The sequence below is a fragment of the Etheostoma spectabile genome, chromosome 20 (assembly GCF_008692095.1).
Source record: "Etheostoma spectabile isolate EspeVRDwgs_2016 chromosome 20, UIUC_Espe_1.0, whole genome shotgun sequence".
NCBI classification, from domain to species: domain Eukaryota; kingdom Metazoa; phylum Chordata; class Actinopteri; order Perciformes; family Percidae; genus Etheostoma; species Etheostoma spectabile.
In genome coordinates, this window is record NC_045752.1 from 20,718,244 (window position 1) to 20,742,076 (window position 23,833).

At 40.6% G+C, this 23,833-nt stretch overlaps 2 long non-coding RNA genes across 2 annotated transcripts in view; both read right to left on the minus strand.

Annotated features, from left to right (window-relative positions):
- Positions 1 to 12,209, minus strand: part of LOC116669850 (uncharacterized) — a 23,854-nt gene extending 11,645 nt beyond the window's left edge. Inside the window, exon 1 of the long non-coding RNA XR_004326875.1 lies at positions 11,882 to 12,209. This is a non-coding gene — a long non-coding RNA (uncharacterized LOC116669850). The remainder of the gene's footprint in view (positions 1 to 11,881) is intronic.
- Positions 1 to 23,833, minus strand: part of LOC116669868 (uncharacterized) — an 827,043-nt gene that overhangs the window by 114,561 nt on the left and 688,649 nt on the right. The window lies entirely within an intron of this gene.

Sequence of the window (23,833 nt, forward strand, 5' to 3'; positions counted from 1 at the left end):
GGAGCTAGAAACAAAGCTGGCTAGCTGGAGGTTGGAGGAAAAGAGTTAGCCTGGAGCTAGAAACAAAGCTGGCTAGCTGGAGGTGGGAGGAGAAGAGTTTGCCTGGAGCTAGAAACAAAGCTGGCTAGCTGGAGGTGGGAGGAGAAGAGTTTGCCTGGAGCTAGAAACAAAGCTGGCTAGCTGGAGGTGGGAGGAGAAGAGTTAGCCTGGAGCTAGAAACAAAGCTAGCTAGCTGGAGGTGGGAGGAAAAGAGTTAGCCTGGAGCTAGAAACGAAGCTAGCTAGCTGGAGGTGGGAGGAGAAGAGTTAGCCTCGAGCTAGAAACAAAGCTAGCTAGCTACCGTCTGTAACGTTAATCGGATACTGGTGTAACTACTGTATGCTCTTATCGTAATCTACCAGCAATACTGTAGTACCTGCATTTTAAATAAATACCCAGTACACATCGGTTCAAACTGACACAGTGGTGGTGTTTGATTATTTCTGACCCAAATTGCTTTGTCACCCTTCTGGCTGTTGTTGTATGGTGATACTTTTTCAAATGTTTCTTAAAAAATGAATTTTCTCCATCCACTGGAACGCTATGCCTTCTCATTTTAATCAGTTTATTTAAAACAATTATACTTATCAAACAGATGGTATTAGAAATAAAGACCTGCTTCAAATAAAAGCCTGGTACCTTGGGTGGCGCTAAGCACCGTATGGAGCCACTGTACCGCTGCAAAATATTCTCAGGAAGGAACTTGTTTTGGTGGAACATGTGTACCTTCAAAAGTCTAGCTAGCTGTCTGGATTTACCCTGCAGAGATGTGAGGAGCAGGTAACCATCGTCCCCAGAAATCCACTGGAGGTTAGAACGCCAACTCAAAGGAAGGGACATCCGGCTGAATTCCCAGCAGCACTAGAACAGTCCCGGAAATGACAATGATAAAGACTATATGGCTTCTGACGTATTTTATGAGATTCAAGTGAGAATGCTAATAATAATAATAATAATGATAATAATAAACGACATGCACAATAGGCTGATGAAGGAATAGTGCTCAGAACCATCAAACCAAAAAGATTCATATTGCATCTACAAAAACTACTGAAAGCTGAACACACAGACCTTTATTTAATAACTTATTTTTGTCCTGCACAGGTCACGGCGACTGCCGCTAGACATCCTCATATTTCGCTTCATATAATGTGACATAATTTACCTACACATTACACACATACTGCAGTCACGCAGAGAAAAGTCACATCCTGAGGCACACCGGCAGCCCTTTTTCATTAGTCATTGCACATTTCTACTTATCCTGCATATTTTATGAAGTGAATCTGAGACTAGAAACTGAAATGTACACACACACACACACACCTAGCCTATATGCAAATGGAAATCATCTACGTGTTTGAGAAGTGAGATCCGATCACAAGCGGTCACACAAGACACATGTGGAGACGTATTCTAATGCAGTCTGATTTCCGACTAACTAAGAGGCAGAAGGTTTCCCTCGCTTCTGTCGCACCAAATGCTTGCTCTTGGGGTGATTTGTAAATTATAGTGTGGTCTAGAATAGTGAATTTTTCTTTGAACAGAGGGCACCATCTAGTGAGCTCAGAAAATGAAGACTGTGGTTTGCAAAGCTTCATTTGACCATCACTAGTCTAGACTTGATCTACTTTTAAAGCTTCTGTAACGATAACTTCCATTATGACAGTAAAAATGAATTGAATGTTTACTGTGAACTAACACTTTTTTAACCAGAATTTCATTTGATTTGTTGAGATGTCCATTAGCTGGGGCCATAGGCACAGCCATTCTTCCTGGAGTCCACCTAAAGCTTGTACAGCTCTTCTTTATCAAGCATCACTGTTCCATTAAAAACAACCAAAAACGTTCAACATATCACTGAAAGAAAAACATTCAAAATAATAACAAGACATAACATTCAACACAGCACAGTAGAGCCCGACAACAGGGACGTTGTAGAGCGTCCTTTGGTGGACAAACTATGAAGGTCATTAGAATCATTTGATTCTGATGAATTAATATTTAAAAAAAATTGAAAGGACCTACTTTAAATTATTCACATAATGCAGAGATGAGATTGTGATATTTATTACTGTTAAGATGACCAAGGAAATACACACATTAAACCCTCAATGATACTAACACCATTCGTTAAGTATTAGCCAATACAGAATATTGCTCAGCTAGGAGATGTTCTTTACTTTGAATTGAGATTTTCTATGTTCTTGAATGACAGGACTAGGCCTTGCATTCCAATTAATCATTGCTCTATGTACTACAGTGGTTTTCTTTGGTTTGTTTCTACTTTAAGTCAAGGGCGGTCTGGCCATCTGGCTTTCCTGGTGGGCTGACCGCCAAAACTTTATATTTTTATTTTTGTCCGGCACATAATAGTGGTAGGCCTAGTACGGCGGCCCATTGTTTTTTCAATTGACACTGGGCTGGCCCAAACCATTATAAAATATCACATAAGCTAGGTTTTTCTAGACACCCCCTACTCTCACAATGAAATGGTCTAGTCCATAACGGTGCGCGACGTCACACGGTGACAGAAGAAATTTGAAGTACACAAACAGAGACGAAGCAAGACAAATCTTAACGGGAAAATTAAACAAATAAACGAAAAAATGCAAAAAGACGCAATATGTATTTGTCAACCAAAGATGACAAACCTTTTTAATGGCTAATCTTGTGGATACAGACAGAGACAGCAATGTCCATAGTGCTGAACAGCTGAGGATAATGTTAACCAGGACAATGAAGAGGACAACATATCTTTAAACAGCACCCTGCCTGCATGCAGTTTCGGGTGTGCATCTGCCAGGCTAGAATAGTAATGGAGATCATGGATGAAGAAACGTAAAGGAGGTGCAGAGAAGCTGCATGAGGAAAAAAAAAAAAAACAGGCCCTTCAGGCAGATGCTGCCAAATGTGTCAAATTGACAGACATGTTTTCGGCAGTAGCAGGACCTTCATCAGCGGTGGCTGTGGCCTGCACAGTAAGGAGGAGACTCAGGAGGATAGGGACAAAGATGAGGCAGCAAGGGTACAACCTGCGCTAAGCACAACTCCCCTAAAAACACTTTGCCCCTTGATTAAACTGAGCCAAAAACAAATGGTGGCCAAACTGTTGATGATAACACTACAACAATAAAAGAAGCAGGCATGCTATACTGTATGATTGCATTAGTGTGGCTAAGTGTGCGTGTATCTGAGTCTTGACTGATGATGTTCTCACCGTTTTATTAGAAGGCTATATCATCCTACATTTAATACAACAAAGTAGCCTACATCTTAATAATATTCACCACCTTAAGGTTCATCAATCCTTAAGCTTGTGCATTTGTGTCCTTAAAAGTAGCCCAGATAAACGTTGCACATCATGCAAACTTTCCTAACGCGCTTTTTTTGTCTTGCTGCGTCAGAACATGGTGTTAGCAGTTTTAAGGAATAAGAGTTGGTAGGCTATACATATTCAGGGGAACGCAAGGAGAGGCGGTATTTGTGATCTTATCTAGTGGGCCAATCTGGGCCAAAATGCCAGGGTCGATTTTTGGCCCCAGTCTAAGGTAATGTGAATCTACCCTCCACAGCATATCTAGTGCTGTAGTCATACTCATCATAAGTAATACAGTACCCTCGGCTATGTTAAGGAGCGGCACTGGAGGTTGGACCCAAAAGCAGATGACAACAAAGGATATACAAAAAAGTGATTTAATGTGAATCTATATACAATAACTGTGCAAGTGACAACAGCAGGGGGGTTCCTTGAGACTATCCCGTGAAAAGTGGTGGGTGCATTGCCCAGGGACTTGGTGATAATGACCATGTGGTGAGGTCAGAGTCCAACAAACAATTCAAAACTAAATCCAATCTTAGTTATCAGCAATGAGTGAGCAGAGGGAGTAGGCAGGCAGGCAGGAAGCATGAGTAAGCAAGGCAGGCTGCAACAAGAGACAGAGAAGCTACACAAGCCCCAACACCAGAAACACAGGAAGCCAGGCATGCCACTATACTGCTCTAGTAGACTGTACAATCTGGCAACGACTGGCTCACAGAGCAAGCCTTAAGTTAAGCAGGATGATTAGGCAATGAGCTTCCCCTGGCACCCACTGCCAGCTAAGCCACGCCCACAGCTCACAGATAGCACAGGAGGGGGAAAAAACATGAGGGAAAACAGACAAGACACACAAAACATGGAAAAAAACTGATTGTCATGATAACATCATGACAGGCTGTTTAGTTACTGGAATATTTCTCGTAAAGTTGAGTAATGAGGCAGGTAATCTATTCCTTACACCAGTATAGGCAGCCATGCATTACATCAGCACTTGATCTGAGTGGGCACCTCAGTAAATAACGTGCAGCCTTATTCTGAGCAATTTGCAATTTCCTTCTAATTTATAAGGCAGCGCCTGACCAAACTCCTGAACCGTAGTCCAAGTGCGATAGGACAATCGTTTTAATGATGTTTCCAATTACATTTTTATGGAGAAAATTTGAACATCTCCTTAAAACTGAAAGACCTGTACCCATTTATTTCACCACCCCATCAATGTGTTGAGACTGGCATAATTTACTATCCACTGTAATGCCAAGAATCTTGGTCCGTTGTAGCTGTTCAACTGCCATAACTATGAATTTAATTTAGATTCATTTAACAATTGTTTTTTTGTTTAAAATAAAATGATTGTGGTTTTATATACATTGAGAACTACTGGTAATTACCCATTCCAATGTTGACTGCAATTCCTCCTTCAAAACACTAGTGAGCCTCTCAGCTGTGGATGCCACTATGTATATTGTTGAGTCGTCAGTATACGTCGCCATTGTTGCATCTTTTAAATTTAAAGGTAAATCATTGGTAAATATTGAATATAACAATGGCCCCAGGCAGCTTCTTTGTGGAATTCCACATCTTACTGATTTTACCTGAGCAAAACTCCCAATAAAGTTCACTGTCTGTATCTTATTACCTAAATAGCTTTCTACCCAAAGTATTGCACTTGAATCAAAACCGTAAAATTTTAGTTTTCTTAATAGCAAATTGTGAATAATGATGTCAAAAGCCGCAGTGAAATCCAACAGCACCACCCCTACTAATTTCTAATTTTCTATGTCTCTGTGCCAGTCATCTGATATTTGAGTGAGGGCTGTGCCTGTAGAATGTCCAACTCTATAAGCATGTTGATAATCCGTGCAAAAATCATACACGGAAAAAATAACATTGTATTTGTTCAAATGCAATTTTCTCCATGACACTACTTAAGCCGACAGCAAGCTAATTGGTTGATGATTTGGACCACTGAAAGGTACAGTTGCATTCTTTGGTAAAGGAGTGATTTTAGCAGTTTTGCATGTTATTGGAAAGATTTTGGATGAAGTAGATTTGGATTTACTGTCCATCATCTCATTTAGAATATTCAACATTTTCTTACTATCATGTGTTGCAGTCCTAATCACATTTTCATAATACAGCTTCTTTTTCTGTTTATTTAAATTCGTCACATACTTTCTAAGCTTGTGGTAAACTTACCAGTCCAAGTCATAGTTAACCAATAAATTAAGAGTTATTTGCCATTTTCTTTGCTTGATCTCTCTGTACCATAAAGTTCCTCATCAATCCAATAAGATCTCACATTTCTAATGGTTCTCTCTTTCACTGGTGCATGCTTATCAATTATTTCTACAAAGAGCTTAGTAAAAGCCTCAAAAGCGTCATTTGGATCGTCCAGCCTCAACACATTATCCCAACAAATATTACTAACATCTTCTAAGAAATATTTTTTGTTGAAGTGTTTATATGTTCTCTTAATAATGATGTATGGTCCAGCTTTTGGGACCTTTGTTTCCATCACTACATCAAATTGGCAAAGACATACCTTTGATGCATTGTTCTACTTGGTTAGTATAGGATCTATACAGGTTGACATTTTGGATCCATCCATCTTATTCTTAAATGGACAATGTAAAGACGTCCAATCAATATTAAGATCTCCAAGGAGATTTGGCGTGATCACATACTGTATCTATCATATCGCACAATTTATCTAGATAATCAGAATTTGCATTAGGTGGTCTATAACAGCCAACTAATAAGGTCCTCAAATGGGGGATGTGAGCTTCTAGTTCTGCTGACACTAAGTCCATCCTTACTTTTACAGGAATTTGATTTTGGACATAAATAGCCACCCCACCTCCTTTTGCATTTCTGTCTTTCCTAAATAGCGTGAATACTTATTACAGCATATTTAAATCCAGATGAGTCTCTGTTATTGCTAAGAATGTGTGTTGCCTTCTGATAGGGTATTTGAGATATTAATTATTTTATTTTTAAGACTGCATAAAATAATACGAGCTACCTTCAGCCCCTTCCTGGATAGTTTAATAGAGGTCATTATACATAATCAATTTATATTATCCACTTATTGACTTGGTCCATCTTAAGTTCCTACCTCTGCAACCATCTTTCAAATTACTCCTAGGTCCAAACATACAAAATCATCATATCAAAACCTTCACCCACATTAAACTTCCCATTCCCCCATAGTACCCCATTATATTTTTCAATATATCACTCCCATCCTCCATCATCTCAAAATACCATAAGAAAAGAATAATTACACTGAAACTCTTTCCATATGTCCTCGGATATGTCCTCATGAGAGATCATGCGTTCTCTCCTCATACCTACTAACAGAACTACTTTTTTTTATCTTGCTCTATCCTATTACAACTTTGGATCTGTGGCTTTTCCTCAAGCTACATTCAGTTGTGTCTGTTTTTTCCATAGATACGTGTTAATTGAGTATGCTGGTGCTAATTGACAATGCCGTGTGGAGTCTACTGTAAACAAGGAGCCATATTTACTTCATCAGACTTAGTGTGATCTATGTAATCATAGACACACGCATACACTCACTTCCCACACTAACCTTTTAACCACATGTAACACAAATTGCACATTAGCAAAGGCATGCAGGCTGCCATTCACACAGAAGCTCTTCAAAAGAAGGCGAGGGTGTAGAGAATGACCTAATGAGGCTTTTTGTGTGCAGTGGAAGAACAGGCATCCATGCAGAAAACAAAAGAGCTTACAGTTTGACAAGTAAAATTATTAATAAGTTATTTTATAGTAGCACCTTTTACAGAACAAATTCACAAAAAGTGCTTCACATTTCTTGTCAGCACTGTTGCTAGGCAGACAGAGAGTCAAAGCTCTATTGAGCCATCTATTCCTATAGCTGTGAGTAGTGATGAGTTGAGTATGAGCTTATTTAAGGATAACATAACAATTAGACAATTCATCCCCTCTTGCCCTCAACTGTTCACCTTTACATGCAGGACCGCTAGAAAGAACAACAAGATACTTAGACTGGTTTTATCCTATAGACCTTTAACAATGAATGTTAAAGGTCTATTCAGCTAAGCCATCTACCAGTCTCTTTGACCTCATCCTAACAAGGCTACTTAAAGAAGAGTTACCCATGGTTAACACTACATTACTATACAGTATATGATCAATATGTAGTTATTAACAGGTTATGTACCGCAGTCATTTAAAGTAGCTGTGATAAAAAACTCTTCTAAAAAAAACTCTAGACCTATATTTTATCTCCCCTTTCTCTCCAAGATCCTTGGGAAGGTTGTATTATGTAATTTTCTACATAGCAATAGCTTATGTGAGGACTTTCAGTCAGGATTTAGAATGCATCATAGCACCAAGACGCACTCGTGAAAATTACTGACAACCTTCTAACTGCTTCAGACAAAGGACTTGACTCCGTACTTGTCTTGCTAGATCTTAGTGCTGCATTCGACACGCTAGACCATACCATTCTGTCACAGAGACAAGAACATTTAGTTGGCATTAAAGGAATTACACAAAGCTAGTTATCCGATCAATCTCATTGTGTAAATGTTAACAATGCATCCTCCAGGCATGCTCAAGTTAGCCATGGTTTTCCACAAGGCTTAGTGCTTGAACCCGTTTTATTCACCTTATAAATGCTTCCTCTAGGCAATATTAATAGTAAACACTCAATTAACTTTCCATGTTATGACACCCAATTGATGACATCCAATTGTACTTGTCAATCAAGCCAGATGAAACCAGTTAGTTCAACTTCAAGCATGCATCAAAGATATAAAATCATGGATGACCTACAAGTTTGTGACGTTAAACTCAGACAAAACTGAAGTTATTGTGCTTCTATTGTCAGAAATCTAGGAGTTATTTGTGATCAGATACATCCTTTAACCTCAAGAACATCCTGTTTTCACCCTCGTAACATTGCAGCAATTTTGAACATCCTGTCTCAAAACGATGCTGAAAAACTAGTCCATGTATTAGTTACTTCCAGGCTGGACTAGTTAATTATCCTCCGGACCGCTGCAGTCACTTTTTCTTTCTCTCTCCTCTGCGTCGGGTGGCACACGTTCCTGCTCCTGGTGTGAAGCGCGCGTATGCGCCACTCTCTAACATGGCATCCTGCTACACCCTGTTATGTCCTGATACACCCTGTTATGTCCTGCCTACTATTTCTAGGCATAGTTCCATTATCGTTGGAACTATGTGACTATTAATGCCGCTGTTCATCACACCCCCAACCAGCACCATCAGGAAACGCCTACCAAGAGCCTGGGTCTGTCCAAGGTTTCTCCTTAAGAGGAGGTTTTCCTCACCAACCGAGTTACTGGAATGGTTTCTTTGTAAGTAATAGTGTGGTCTAGACCTGTCAGAATTGTGGACCGAAGGCGCAGACAGGAGTGGTGGAAAATAATCTTATTTTATTTAGACAGTGAGGGTGAGCTGGCAGTGGTGGGTGCTGTGTCTGAAGATGGCACTGAACAAAGGCTTGTGAAATAGCATACTGGTAGCAAGCAACAATCCGGCAGAGAGAGGAAAGTCAGACTGGTCTTTACATAAAGGCAGATGATGATGCTGGATGAATAGCAGGTGCGCTGATTGGAATTGGTGCCAGGTGTGGGGAGAATCCACTCTGTGAGGTCCATGGAACCCAGACAAAAAAACAAAACACACCAAACACACAGCAGACATAAATGAAGAAATAAAACTAAAACACATTCACACACACCAGACTGTCACCACAAAGAGGTCCTGGCAGGCAAGGGTGTGACAGACCAACTCTATCTGTAAAGGATCTTGAGAAAACTCTTGTTAAGATTTGATACTACAAATTAAATTAAAATTGAATTGAAGAGTAAAATTCTTATCTGCATTGAGCTGTAAAAAGTTGAAGAAGAATTCCACTTTCGTTCAAGCCTCTCACATTTACGCCGCAAACAACATATGGTGTCATTTTACCTTGAGCCACTTTATGCAAAACGAAAGAGCAATGTGTATTAAAGGAGTGGACCAGACAATTAATTCAGAGTAACAAGACAGTGCACTTGAGTCAAAAGCAGAAGAAAACTTCTCAGCTAAGAAGCAATTTATAAATGCAAGAGCAACTTATAATCTAAATCTAAAGACAGGTTAAAACAAACAGTCATTGTCAGTAACTTGCAGCTCCTCAGAGCAAACAGAATTAAGATTTAAACCAAGCATAAAAACAAGGTCCAACATGTGATCAATAATGTGTGTGGGACCATACACGTGTTGAATTAAATTAAAGACTCTGACATTAAGAAAATTGGCAGCAAAGGCGCTAGAAATGTCAACTAAATGAATATTAAAATCCCCAACCAACAACTCTGTCCAACCTACTGATAGAGGATGAAAAAATACTGAATTCAGACATAAAAGAACCGTTAGATCAAGGGGGTCGGAAAAGTAAAATACAATAAAAAAAGAGATTTGAAGGACCAACTTTGGTCATGTAGTTCAAAAAAGGAGAAAGCCCTGAAGCTCACCATCCAACCCGGCAGCAGCAGTTCCTGAATACCACAGCGAGTTCTTGGATTGCCCGTGGGCACAGTTCAGCTAGGGGGCCAACATACACTTTAAGAATGAATATACCATTGTTTTTGTTTTGTTGTTTGATGATATTTATTCTTCTATCACAACTTGTAAATGCCAGGTTGGTGTTTGTAGGAGTTCTCCACCTATCTGAATCATCACTGTTAAATGTCAGGTTTTGGTATGGGACTATCAGAATCAGTGATGCCTGTGTTCATGTTCTTTAGTTGTTGAAAAGATTTAGGTTTGGAATGTTGAGAACAGACATGTTCTCCGGCAGGTAGTGACTGAATGGATGATTATTTTACTAAGTGGTGTGACCAAAGGACTCTTGGTTCTGCACTGACTGGTTGACAGGGGACCAATCTATGGTAGTGGTTGTGAAGTACACTGAAATAAGGAATACATTTGATTAAATTAGACAGATCAAATAACTTAGTTATTGTAGCCTATTTGACTTCAAATATCATTAGCATGTGGTATTATTTCCAGCTGGCAAAACATCATCATCAGACTTAGATTTGACGATTTTATACATATAGCACGAATTGTACCTGTAGAGCAGTGATCATCAACTGGCGGCCCGCGGGCCGAATGCGGCCCGCCAAGCCGTTCGATCCGGCCCGCGACTGGATTCCGAAATTGTGAGGATCAAAGAGAAAATATGAAGGCCTATTCTACACTATTAAAGCAACTAAAAGCAGCAACAACTGAGTCTCTTCTCAGTAATCACCACCATTTTGACTCTATTTAGGCTACACCCCAAAATCAAACTACCTCTCTTGATCAGTTAAGTTTGAGTAGTATGCCGCTTGCGTGGGAGTAGGCAGATTTCAGTGCGCGATTTTTCTCTGACACGCCTCTGACTGCTCAGGATTTGAAATCTTAAAATTGAATGTTTAGTGGTGTGGTGAGCGCAGATTGTATTCTTTTGCAACAGCAACAGTTTCGTTGCAAATTAGGCATACTGGTGAGGCATTCCGGAGGTTGGCATGATAAATGCTACTTTCAGTCCAGTCATCATTGAAGACCTGTTTTCAATCAACTTTGCGTTTCGTAGCCTTTGAGAGTGCCATTTTACTCTGTTAAGAGACCCTTTCCTGTCACTTCCTCGGTGTTTGTTTTTCAAGTGCTCTAACATAAAAATTGACTTAATTGAGTTGAGGCAAAATATCTATCACCCCTGTGGTTTCTGTGGTATAGGTGATAGAACCTGACTCATAAAGGCCTCAGTTTTGTAATGAAATGGAAAAGTATTAACATAAACATCAATCATATTGTTTAACCAACATTTATTTGTTATTTTATTTTTATTTAAGGGTCCGGCCCCCAAGGAGACTGTCTGGTAAAATCCTGGCCCTCTGACAAATATAGTTGATGACCCCTGCTGTAGAGCCAGCGATGCCCATAACGTCCCATTTATTTAAGTGTTTATTGCAGTTGGTGATTATTCAATGTGGACTTATTGAACTATCAAAGAAAAAAGGGTCTGAAGAACATTTTAGTTTGAATAATTCTGAGAGATGTCTGTGCTACGTTTGTCAGCACTAAAAACAGCATGTTACCATCATATTCACTGCTATGGGACTGTTTTGAAGTTGAGCAGCTTTATCCTTATTAATTGCTGCCATCATAAGGGTTTAAAAGTTAATTTTGGTATCTAACACATTGAGACATTACTTGCAGCACACTGACTCTGAGCAGGTCTTAGTGACTCTGGACTTTGATCAAAAACGTAGGAGTCTTACAGATAGGACTGGCACGCCCCTTCTAGTAATTTTAAGAGTGCCTGCTAACTCAGCCATCTAGGAGCTACTTTTGGTACTTTGTTGTTCTTTGTTCTTTAGCACAATTTTCAGGTTTTGCAAAATTTCTTTTCATGGGTTGTATGGGAACAAAGTCCATCACCGCCACCCTCATGGGCAAGGCTATGCGGACCAGGGGTTGATGCATTGACTTTATAAGTGAAGCCAAAAAAAATCTGGATCGCCCCCTCGTGGCTGGCTGCAGTATAGATCATAAACACCGCCCCCTCCATGTTAGTCAATGGGATATGGACCAAACTGAAAAGAATTTAAGTACACGTCAAATACAACGTTACTAAAGATGTTTTTGGTCACTTTAGGTAGTTCTGATCACGATGTTTGTTGTTTAAGTGTGAATTTTTCTGATAATTTGGGTTTTTATTAGTTAAGTGATGCTATAAAAATGCGGTGAAACGTCATGATTGACAGTTGGGATTGACCCGTGATTGGTAGATTGGGTGTGTGGGAAAGACTTGGATACCGTGGCTCCAACGTCCGATCACTGCTGCTCAGACTCTGGCTCCAAAATTACAAGGTGGTGGTGCTCGTCCCCTATTAATATATAATCTATGATCTGGACATGGAAAGTATAATGTTAGCTCAAGGACCAGTTTTGTACAAGGACCTGTACTTTCAAAGGTTTTAATTGATAGTAAAACCTCCATATATTAAAATATGCTTCACATGAAATGGCTTTTAAATTTAATTCCAGGTAAAAAAAAAGGTTGGAAATAAAGTCTGGAATGTAGATTTGTGAAGCCTGCAGATATGCTAACGCCCGCCGGCTTCTGAGCCTTCATCCAAAGCCAGTGCTGAAGCCATCTGTCCCATCCAGCGTGTCAAACAATGCCAAGAACACTGCAGAGAACTGCAGAGAAGATCAAACCGTTCTCTGTACTGTCTGTACTCGCGTCTACATGGATGGCAGGGTGGGGAAGCAAAGGAAGATACAGAGCAGGAAAATAAATAAAAAAACAGCGAGAAGTAGAGCGATAGCCGGATACAAGCCGGAGTTTGAGCTGTTGTGATAAGGTGGTAAGGAGTCCATAGACTGCATATTACCAGACTTTCTCTGTAAAGTAGGCGTACTGCGCTCAACCTTTTACGCAAAGATCTTTAAGAAACACATGTACACGTACACACACGCACACACACACACACTCACACACACACACACACACTCAGGGACAACCCTTAGGCACTCAGGCACCCACTCGAAAACAAAAGACGACAGGAAAGCACTCAAACAAAACATTGCTTCAAATCTCAGAAGAGAGAATGAAATGCAACATTTATGACCTGGACATTGTTTGCATCCATTTATGTGTGTGTGTGTGTGTGTGTGTGTGTGTGTGTGTGTGTGTGTGTGTGTGTGTCTGTGAGCGCTCGTGTGTATGCTGAAAGGACAAGCAGGTGGAGTGAAGATGAAAGAGAGAAAGAGCTGCAGGATAGAGAAGCCGGCCACACAGCTTTACCTCCTTATGAACTTAAGAGTGTTAGTCAGGCAACCAAAAAACAATTATGACAGTAAAATCTTGTAGGTGTCACAAATCCCTTTGTCCCGCTGGTTTAGCCATGCTGGGAAAACTGTCAGGTAATTTGTAGCAAAATATGAAAGGAATTGATATCACTTACATCTGTTTATTGAGGTTCTTTCAACGCACTGCCATCATGGACAGCTGCTGTGGTTCAAGCAATTGATTCCTGAAGCTACAGTTGTATTAGTTGACCTAACTTGATGGCACTCTTGGTTGGAAGAAAAAGCCTTTAAGGAAGGGAAATCCATAGTTCTTTTAACCATTCGTTGAACAGAGTGCGCCATTAGTGGGCTCAGGAAATAAATAAAATGCTTCATTTGGCCATTAGCAATGTCTACCTTTGACCGCAGTCGCAGCTTCACCCAATTAACATAACAGAAATACAAATAGAATGCAGTAATCAGCACCAAAGCTACTAGTGGTTATATTGTGTACAGAGAATATGAATAACCTGATTTTTCTGTGTATGTGTGTAAACATTATAGCTTGAATATGGGATAGTCCTCATAAACAGGTTATTAATGTCCATGTTAGCGCACTTGTTGTCTTCATCAACAGATCCAGACTGAAATATCTCAACAACTTTTAGATGGATTGCTATAGAAGTTAGTGTAGACGTCTGTGTTCCGCATCCAGAGAAATCTGTATGGAATCGCATTATAAATCCCCTCCAAATGTGGTTTCATGTCTATTTTCGCTTCGTTTGCCCCTATATTTTTTATATATAAATAACGTTTGTTCTTTGTATCCTTGTGATTGATAATTGATCTTTTCGAGGCATTGTGGATTCATCTTATTTTGGATTTCTACCCATTCTTGGATTCTTGCACAACAACAAGAATGTGTGTGAATGTGCACTCTGCTATTCTGTAGTAGTCTGCTAGGCACGACTACTACAATGGACCCGGCAGGCACTATTTTGCATAACATATGTGACCTTGTTTGTTTCTGGTGGAGCTTAAAGCCATGTGGGGGAGAGCGAGTGGTGACAGTTGGAAAGAGGCAGTTTTGTCATTTTCTCATGAGAAGATATCTGAAAAGCCTTTATTAACAGTCTCTGTACCTGACTGGGTTATACACTTCATACATACTTCATCTCCTCTCCACCTATGAATTGGTTGTCATCGTCAAGGCCTCTTAGCTCCACACATGTTGACAATCAGCTAACGAGTAGCTCCTCACCCATTTCCTGGTCTACCATAATGCCAGCTAGCTGCCAGCTAGCTAGCACCCACCTGTCTGTTTGCTTCAGTGAGAATCACCTGCTGTTGAAAGTGGATAAGACCAGAGAGATGGTGTTTGGCTTCTGGAGGAATGGAACAGCTCCAAATCCCCTGGGAAGAGAAGTGGACATGGTTAGGGAGCACAGATACCTGGGTGTCAACATCAACAACACGCTGAACTGGAAAATCAATCAATCAACAAACTAATCAGGAAGGCTGGCTCCGTTATTGGCGACAAACAGAACATTTGAAGTTGTGGTGGAGAGGAGGTAACTAAAAAAACTGTTATTCATCATGGATAACCCTGACCACCCTCTCCACCCCACCCCCACTGGTCCAACAGCGGAGCACCTTCTCTAAGAAACACGACATCTTTGATGTTGCATGGATAAAACAACACCTTATGGGTGCTAGATAAGACTCTTAGACATCACTTCTGCAATAAGTGCAACTTGCAATAGGTTTATCTACATCTTTAGCATTACTAGTTAAGCAGTTGTACATTTTGTATTACAGACTTGTTGTTGTTCTTGTATTTTATCCTATTATTATTTAATGTATATTTTATGTACAGTATGTATGTATATTGTATCCTACTATTCCATGTACAGTATATTCTGTGTGCTGTGACATTTTACTGCTGTAACACTGTAATTTTCCATTTTTCCCATCTATCTATCTATCTATCTATCTATCTATCTATCTATCCTGACTGCCTGCCTGACCCACCGCCTGCCTCCCTAGAGAAAGTTCATCAACTGGGTAAAGACTAAGACTTTAATTTCACTGTTGACTGAAATGGCCAGGGTAGCCAGCCTCCGGTATGCTGGCCAGATGGCAGGGACTTCAGTTGGCTAACCTGAACTCTGGCCTGCCTGCCCCACTGTTAACCAGCATGCATCCTGGTCAGTCCCGACAACCAGCAGTCCTTTGTGGGGACCCACCTGGCCATCTTTCTTGGGACTTGTATAGGCCGTGAAAAGGAGAAGTGATTGACATGGTTCCTGACACCAGGTACACCCTCAACCTCTCTTCAACCCTGCCCTGCTCCCTCAAATCTTCAATGCTGCCCGGCGACCCACAGCCTTCACTGCCAGGCGTCCCAGAGTCTTGCCCCTGTATGAAATAGCCTTCGTTCTGTCCTTGTCTTATGTTGAGTATTCCTGCATGTTTCTTGCGCTCCTGTGTTTGTATTTCGTGTCCTTGTGTCTAATTTCTGAGTCATTTTGGATTTATTATTTTGGATGTCTACCCATGTTACATACAATGCAAGCCTTGTTGTGTCAGGCAGTTGGGTCCAGAACTCTGTTTTCCTGTCTTGGCTAATGATGAAAATGTTTAACTACTGATTTAATAATACTGGGTCAAGATTCAACATTTGACAAAGTAATCTATTAACCAAAACTGAGAGAGAGGATAAACTACAGCAAAAGAACCAGAGTATTATTGAGAAGTCATGTCTAGATGGATGAGCACTCGAGACCAATGTCCCCAGTTCTCTGACAGTCTGCTGACCTATGACTAATCGTTTCTAATGTCCAGTCAGTCTTTAGTCATCGCTCAAATTTGATCCAAGATGTCCAGTCGGCACAAGCAGTTTTGGTGGCAAATATTACTACATTCAGGGACATTTCTATCTTTTAAGGTGCTTAAAAGTTTAAAGGTGCTCTAAGTAGTGATGGTCAAATGAAGCTTTGCAAACCACTGACTATTTTCTGAGTTCAATAGATGGCACTCTCTGTTCAAAGAACAAGGTTAAAGGAATGGCAACTCAGTGTGTTTTCAACCCTTTGTTGAACAGAGAGCGCCATATAGTGAGCTCAGGTAGCTAGCTCTGAGCAATGTCACACATGTTTTAGGCTACATTTGTTGTCACATACAGAAAACATCTCCTCACTATCCGCGAGCTGCCTGTGCCCAGAACACACTGTAAAAAACATCTCCTCACTATCTGCCAGCTGCCTGTCCCCAGAAAACACTGTAGACAGCCCAGGGTCTACAATCGGCAACAAAAACAAACTGTGCCCACCTGCACCACGAAGCATACACAACCAGTGTTCCAATGTTCCAGCAAATAACCAACAAGAAGGATTTGGGGGTGGGGGGTTGGTGCGCGGAAGGGAGGGGACGGTATGAGAAGGAGGAGGAAGGAGCAAGCTAGTCTCGTTTTGTGTGAAAATACTTTGAACGTCAACAAGAAGTAACGTCATCCAACATCACTTAGAGCACCTTTAAATCTTATTCTTTTCTTGCATCCTGCCATCCACATCTTTTTTCTTTCAAATCACTCATAACTGTCCTACTTTTCCAGGAATCAATGCTTCTTTTGCTTAGAAATCTAACCATTTGCATTGAATTTCTCCAGAAAATAAATGTTTCAGTTTAATAGTGCCATTATTCATCTTTCTGCTTTGTACCCAGAAATCCAGTCATTGAAAGCATGTTCAGAAGTTTTAGTGGCAAATATTAGAGGCCAGTACGCTGGCTTCCGCAGTTTAACTTCTAAGTGAAGTTGCAGCGTGAAAGACAGGCCTTTGTTCATATGAAAGATATACTAATCTGTGTAATACTCCAAGAGGAGAATTAGATGCCAAGGAGACCGATTTCTCCCCTTTGTCTGCTCCTCTAAATCACTGCTGTTGGAGAGAGTCTGTGTGTGTGTATGTGTGTGTGAATATGAGTTTGTATTTTAACACAGCATGGAAATTATGTTTGCATGTCCTTGGCCATTTTTTAAATAAAATATCTGTTTATTGGTATTTTAGAGAGCAAACAAACAGTACATACTGCATACAATTTCTATAAAATATATTACTAATGGGGTGGGGTACAAGGTACAAGCGGCCGCAATGGGTTTCCTCAGGAGGGGGCTGATGTCTCCCTTAGAGATAGGGTGAGAAGCTCAGTCATTTGAGAGGAGCTCGGAGTAGAGCCGCTGCTCCTTTGCGTTAAAAAGGAGCCAGTTGAGGTTGTTCGGGCATCTGGTAAGGATGCCTCCTGGGCACCTCCCTAGGGAGGTGTTCCAGGCACGTCCAGCTGGGAGGAGGCCTCGGGGAAGACCGAGGACTAGGTGGAGGGATTATATCTCCAACCTGGCCTGGGAACGCCTCGGGATTCCCCGGTTGGAGCTGGTTGATGTGGCTCGGGAAAGGGAAGATTGGGGTATATATATAGTATTAGAATTTAGGATAGTCGTCATGGAAACATTAATTGGTCATGTGACAAGGGCTGGGAAAATTGGCAGAACAGGGAGCCAACTTGGCAGAACAGGCAGCCAAGTGACAGTACTCTGATCCAATGGAAATCACACTTCTAGCCAAATAGTTTGGAGGGGGGAGGGGAATCATATTTCATGGGAGGGGGGGGGGCAGTGCCACCCTGTGCCACCATTCTAGCCTGACCCTGCACCCATTTCTTTTGAATGTTCCATGAGCTCTATGAACCCCTCAGGGCTCTATGCTTGGACCCATCTTCTTCACTAGCTACATGCTCTCCCTTGGTCAGATTATCCAGCAACATGGTCTCAGTTTCCACTCCTAAGCCGATGATACACAGCTCTATATCAGCACCAAATCATCCATCCCCACCCCCCCACGCTCCCTGGTCAACTGTCTGCATGACATCAAAACCTGGATGTCAACCAACCTACTCCAACAGAACAGCAATAAAACTGAGCTCTTTATTGTTGCACTGCTCCCGAAGGTTAGAGATCTTATCCTGGATGTTGACTGGTGCCCATCCTCTGAGTTACGCAACTCTGGGTAATCCTGGACTCCACACTCTCTGTCCATACTCACATAAAATCACATTCACCAAATCAGCCTTTTTCATCATAAAAAAACATCTCCAGACTCCGGCCATCACTCTTTCACTTTGTGACAGAAACCCTCATTCATGCTTTCATAACCTCCTGTTTGGACTACTGCAATGTAGTCCTGTCTGGGGTCCCCAGCAAAGTGCTAGACATGATCCAGAATGTCCAAAACTCTGCTGCCAGAGTCCCCACCCACACCAAGAACTGGCAGCACATCACCCCAACCATCATCCACCTTCACTGGCTCCCAATTACTGTATGTCCCACAGCAAATATAAAGTCCTCCTTCTCACCTACAAATCCCTCCATGCCCTGACCCCACAGTACCTCTCCGACCTCCTCCATCCATATACCGCACCCCGACACCTTCAGTCCTCAGACGCTGGCCTGCTCTCCATTCCCCACAACAAAGAAAAGAAAAAGGTTAACGGAATAGCAATTTGTGTGTTTTTAACCCTTTGTTGAACAGAGAGCGTCATCTAGTGAGCTCAGAAAATAAAGACAGTGGTTCACGAAGGTTCATTTGACCATCACTACATATAAAACACCCAAAATCCCTGCCGTTCCCAGACCTTCCAAGTCAAACTTCCGCTGTTATTTTGGTGAAAGTAACTCAAAAGTAGTGTAACACATTACAATTCAGAGACAGCAATATTGTAATATAAGTAATTACTCTCAAATGACAGTAACCAGTAACATATAATGTATTACATTTTGACAGTAACTTGCCCAACACTGTTATCCCTCATGTTGTCCTCGGGTCAAATTGACCCATTTTCCTACATCAACTACCCAATTGTAATTACCCAAAATAGCATGATTCTTTGGCAAGTACAATCTCTACTTTCATTAATTTGGGGGTGATATTCGATTGTATAGCATTTGAAAAAAAAAAAAAATTGAAGTTGTTTTGAAATAGTATTAAGTAAAAATTGACATATTCCAGTCTGTGATTATCCATCAACATAAAACTAAAGTTAATAAGTAAGTGTTACGTAGTACGTAAAAAAACATGGAAACATTGAAAAAAAGTGTCAAAAAAATTGAAAAAGGGACAAAAACGTAAGAAAAAAGTTAAAAACCGATAAAAAGTGTTGATTTTCAATTTTGACGGGAAGACAACACAAGGGTTTAGGAATAAAAAACAGGTTGAGAAGACATTGTTTGTCCATAAAAATTTATGTTTTTTTAATACAATGTTTTGGGGCATTTTCAGCCTTTATTTTGACAGGACAGCTGAAGATATGGAAGGGGAGAGAGAGGGGGAATGACATGCAGCAAAGGGCCATAGGTCTTCTGTCCAACTCAAATTCTGAGGGATTTTATTATCAGATGTGACATTAGACAAATATCTTAAAGATTAAAGCAACAGAAAGTCAAACAGGAACTTTACTTTACTTAGTCTACTAAAAAAGGTTTAAAGCTGAGAAAGATTTAATTGAAATCAGTAACTATTTGATGAGAGAATAAGTACCGTAGTCAATGATATTAGGTGTGTGGATTCTGCAACAGCCTCACAGTGTTCTGTTGGATTTCTTCTCTGGTGTTTCTCTCCTGTGTTCCTGAAGGTAGATATTTTTACTTTGTACCCTTGTTCTTTTTTTCCCACTCTCTTCTATCATATGCCTGCATGATCTATTTATTTCTAACTGTAGAATTCTGTCTCTGTCAGGCTCCCAGCCGTCTCCACCTCAGCTCGCTGTTTCTGTCTCATCTTCAGCGGCTCAATTCAGTTTTTTTCTTTCTTTAATAAATACTGAGGGCATTTCTGAGGTCAAAACAACATACTGCACTCACAAGCTGTAAGTATAGTACAGGTTTTCACCACCAAAGCTGCCATGATAATGGAACCTGCTATCACTCTTTATACACTAGTCTGACTTGGAATAAAGTAAGCCGCCGTCCTCCTACTACATGTCAGCCGCCAGACTCTAACCTTTTACCCAGTGTTTTTTGCAATGGCATTGTCGCTGCATCGGGGGCTTGGCACTATCCAAGAGTATTGTGATTGGTTTGATTTGATTTATTTATATATATCTAGAACAATCAACATACTGTTAAAGAAAAAAAGAAGAAAAAACCTGATGAAAACCAACATATTTTCCCTCCCATTGTGTCAAAATCTACGCTTGGTCAGGTGACTTTGCCGCATGTTATTCACGCAAAAAGTCTCCTTTAGCGTCCTATTTAGATGCGCTTTTTGGGAGTCTTGGCTTAACTTCTTCATGCTCTCGGGACTCGCGTCCAGCCCTTTGGCATCATATTTAGGAGACGTTTGTTGGGACTCTTGGTGTCACTTTTTGACGCTCTGGGTCAGGACGTACCGTCTACTGGAAAGCAGCACAAAAACGGGACAGTTAGGGTGAAGAAAATATGGTGGGTGGGGTTAGAAAATGTACATTTCAGCAGGACAATGATGTGACACTCACCCTGGTCTCCTGGGTGAAAGACCTGTGTCATTTGACCCCTACTTTACAATATCATATTATTACAAAAAAGAACTAACAAACAAACAAAAAAACTAACAAAAATTTAACTTTTTAACTGTATAATATTATAGCTCTGGTTGACTTCATTGTTTAGACCAAACTCAACTTCACTAAGGGCCACACTGGACACGGACTTGTGTAGTTTGACATGCCGTTTTTGAACCAAAAAAGTAAGACATTGTTAGTGTCTGATTTATTGTCTCATATAGGTCGTGGGTGAGGAAATTTGAGGACCCAAAAACAGAGAGAAGGCAGGAGAAAGTTTGAGCTTGAGGGTTTATTTCACACAAAAAAAGTGCACACCAACAAAAGTAGACCCAAATGGAGAGGGCAAAAACTTCTTTCAGAATTTTCAAAAAACAAGAACCTGGAATTCAAAAAAAGAAGTAGAGGAAAGGAGAGACAAAAGCAAAATCCAGGGAACACATAACTTGAATTAAATTGACACACAGAGACACAAAATGATCTGACAAAGGGCAAGGGGAAGACAAAGATTAAATATACAGGATAATGAGGTAACACGAGGCAGGGGACACAAGGGCTGGGAAACAGGTGGACAACATCAGGCAATCACAGGGGCGGGAAAACCAAACGACAGGAAGTCAAATAAGACACAACAAGACAGAAAACCAGTCCTTCAAAATAAAACAGGAAACAGAGCAAAATACAAAAACCAAAGCATTAAAATACTGAAACAATAACAATATTGCCCATTAAGTGGACCCAAAGCCCTAAAAAGGTCTGAGAAAAAGTTTCTTTGCCGCCATAGAATTTAGCAAATCAAGCAAAACCATCATTATGATCACATTTCAGTTTCAGGAAGGAGGTTTAACCCTGAACTCTGAGTTGATTTACCCTAAGATGGAAAACTCTGAGTTTTCGGTTCCAGAACAGCTGATTTGAGTTGGTTCCATCCACTCGGACTCAGAGTAAAGCACGTGTACCTCAATCTTAAAAAGCAGCATGAATGGAGCCATGATTCTACGATTCACCATGGCAACAACCACAAACAAATCGATCGCATATGGAACTGGAACTACGCATGCGCACATACAGCAAGTTTAAATACATATATTTTGTTAAAGAAGCAAGGTGGCTGGTGCTGCTGCAACAAATGCTGCTTGAGTCAATGCGTAAGCTCTAAGTTAGAGTATTTACTTCATAATTTTATCACAGTTAACTTATAATATTACTGGTGAAAATTGGAATGGTAGTAGGCTACATCTATCATTTCCTTTAGATGCTATCCTGCGGGCGTAAAAGTAAACTACTACTAATCCCATTCTGAGGTTTCTGCACCATCATTAACAGAATTCTAATTTATGATTCATTAATTTCTTTTTAATGTCTCTTACTGGTTTGTGTCCCGGAAACCCTACACAAACATTTAAAAAAATCGGTTCGGAGCGGGTCACACTCTTATGACGGCTCTGCATACAGTGGCGTTACTAATATGCTCCGCATCAGCAATGTTGTAAAGAAAACTGCCATTTGCAAAAAGAACGTAATGTGTTGCCATAGTAACTGACTCTGAGGTTAAGTTACCTCTCTTTCGGAAACAGGCTGGAGTTACCCCCCCTCTCTCTCTCTCTCTCAAGTTGGATTAACCTCCCTTTATGAGACTCGGGGTTAACAAACTTAGAATTTTCACTAAACCTGCTTTCTGGAACGGGTCCCTGTTTTTTTTTGAAGAACAGTAGTAGTGTTCTCACTCACACACACACACACACACACACACACACACACACACACACACACACACACACACACACACACACACACACACACACACCCACACACACCAACATGATACTGGGTTACACACACACACAAACACAGTGCATGTTTATTTTATATAGATTATTTTATTTTATCTTGTAAATTAAGATTGCAAAAACACATGCAGGAGTCCATGTTCTCTACACAAACGTATGAGTTGTGTACTTAGAAACTTAACTTTTTTCGCCATCTTAGGCCTTCATTTTTGACGGAACAGCTTAGACATGAGGTTGAGAGAGGGAATGACATGCAGCAAAGAACCTGTGTCTGCTGCGTCGAGGACTGAGCCTCTGTATATGGGCGAGCGCTCTAACCCACCCGTGCGCCCGTGTAAAAAACTTCTAATTTTGACGCTGATCGACATACAGACAGAGCTCCTCATGTGTGGGAGGCCAAAAAAGGAAGATAGCACATTGGGGAATTGTACATTCCAAACTGAAAGGCAGAAATATTGGGGGGAAAAACACAAAAGTTTTCATAGTAAAAAGTGTTACTTTTTAATATTTTTTTTACTTTCAGTTTCGTGAATCATTTCGGTTCAGTCACTTAAAAAAAAAAAAAATCTTCCACTACACACATTCAAAAGTGAATAAAAACACTTTTTTCCATGTGGTTCTCCTCTGCTGTTGTGTAGCGGAACATGCGATGGAGGAGGCATTTTTCACTCAAGGTTGAATCTAGCACTTTGAGTGTCATGGCTGTGGCACGCAGAGCTGAACCCCTTATCAACTCTGCCGTGCAAAGCAACATTTCACCATTGGAGCATTTCTGCTTTTTCAGCAGCTAGTAATTCAAAAGAAGCCAGGAGCATTGTGGGAGTATTCCAGATTTTAACTGTTAAACCTGCAGCCAATAGCCCATAACATTGGAACAGTGATTTCTATCTTTTTATGTTCTGAACTTGCTTTTCATGAAAAGGCAAAGAAAAAAAGCCTTTTTCATGAAAAACACAATTCAGGCCTTGATTTTTAATGACTCGTCGTTGTGAGAGATTGTGTGTTTCTCACTTCTAACTTGTAATATATTGACCCTCGGTCAGTGGCTCTTCAAAATTCTCCCTTTAGCGTCTGTGTGGAACGCACCGGGCAGAGCAGCAGCTTGACCGCGGCGATGTAAGATTCAATTTCAATTCAGTTCAATTTTATGTATAGTATCAATTTATAACAAGCGTTATCTCGAGACACTTTACAGATAGAGCTGGTCTAAACCTGACTCCAGAATTTACAAGGACCCAACAGTTCT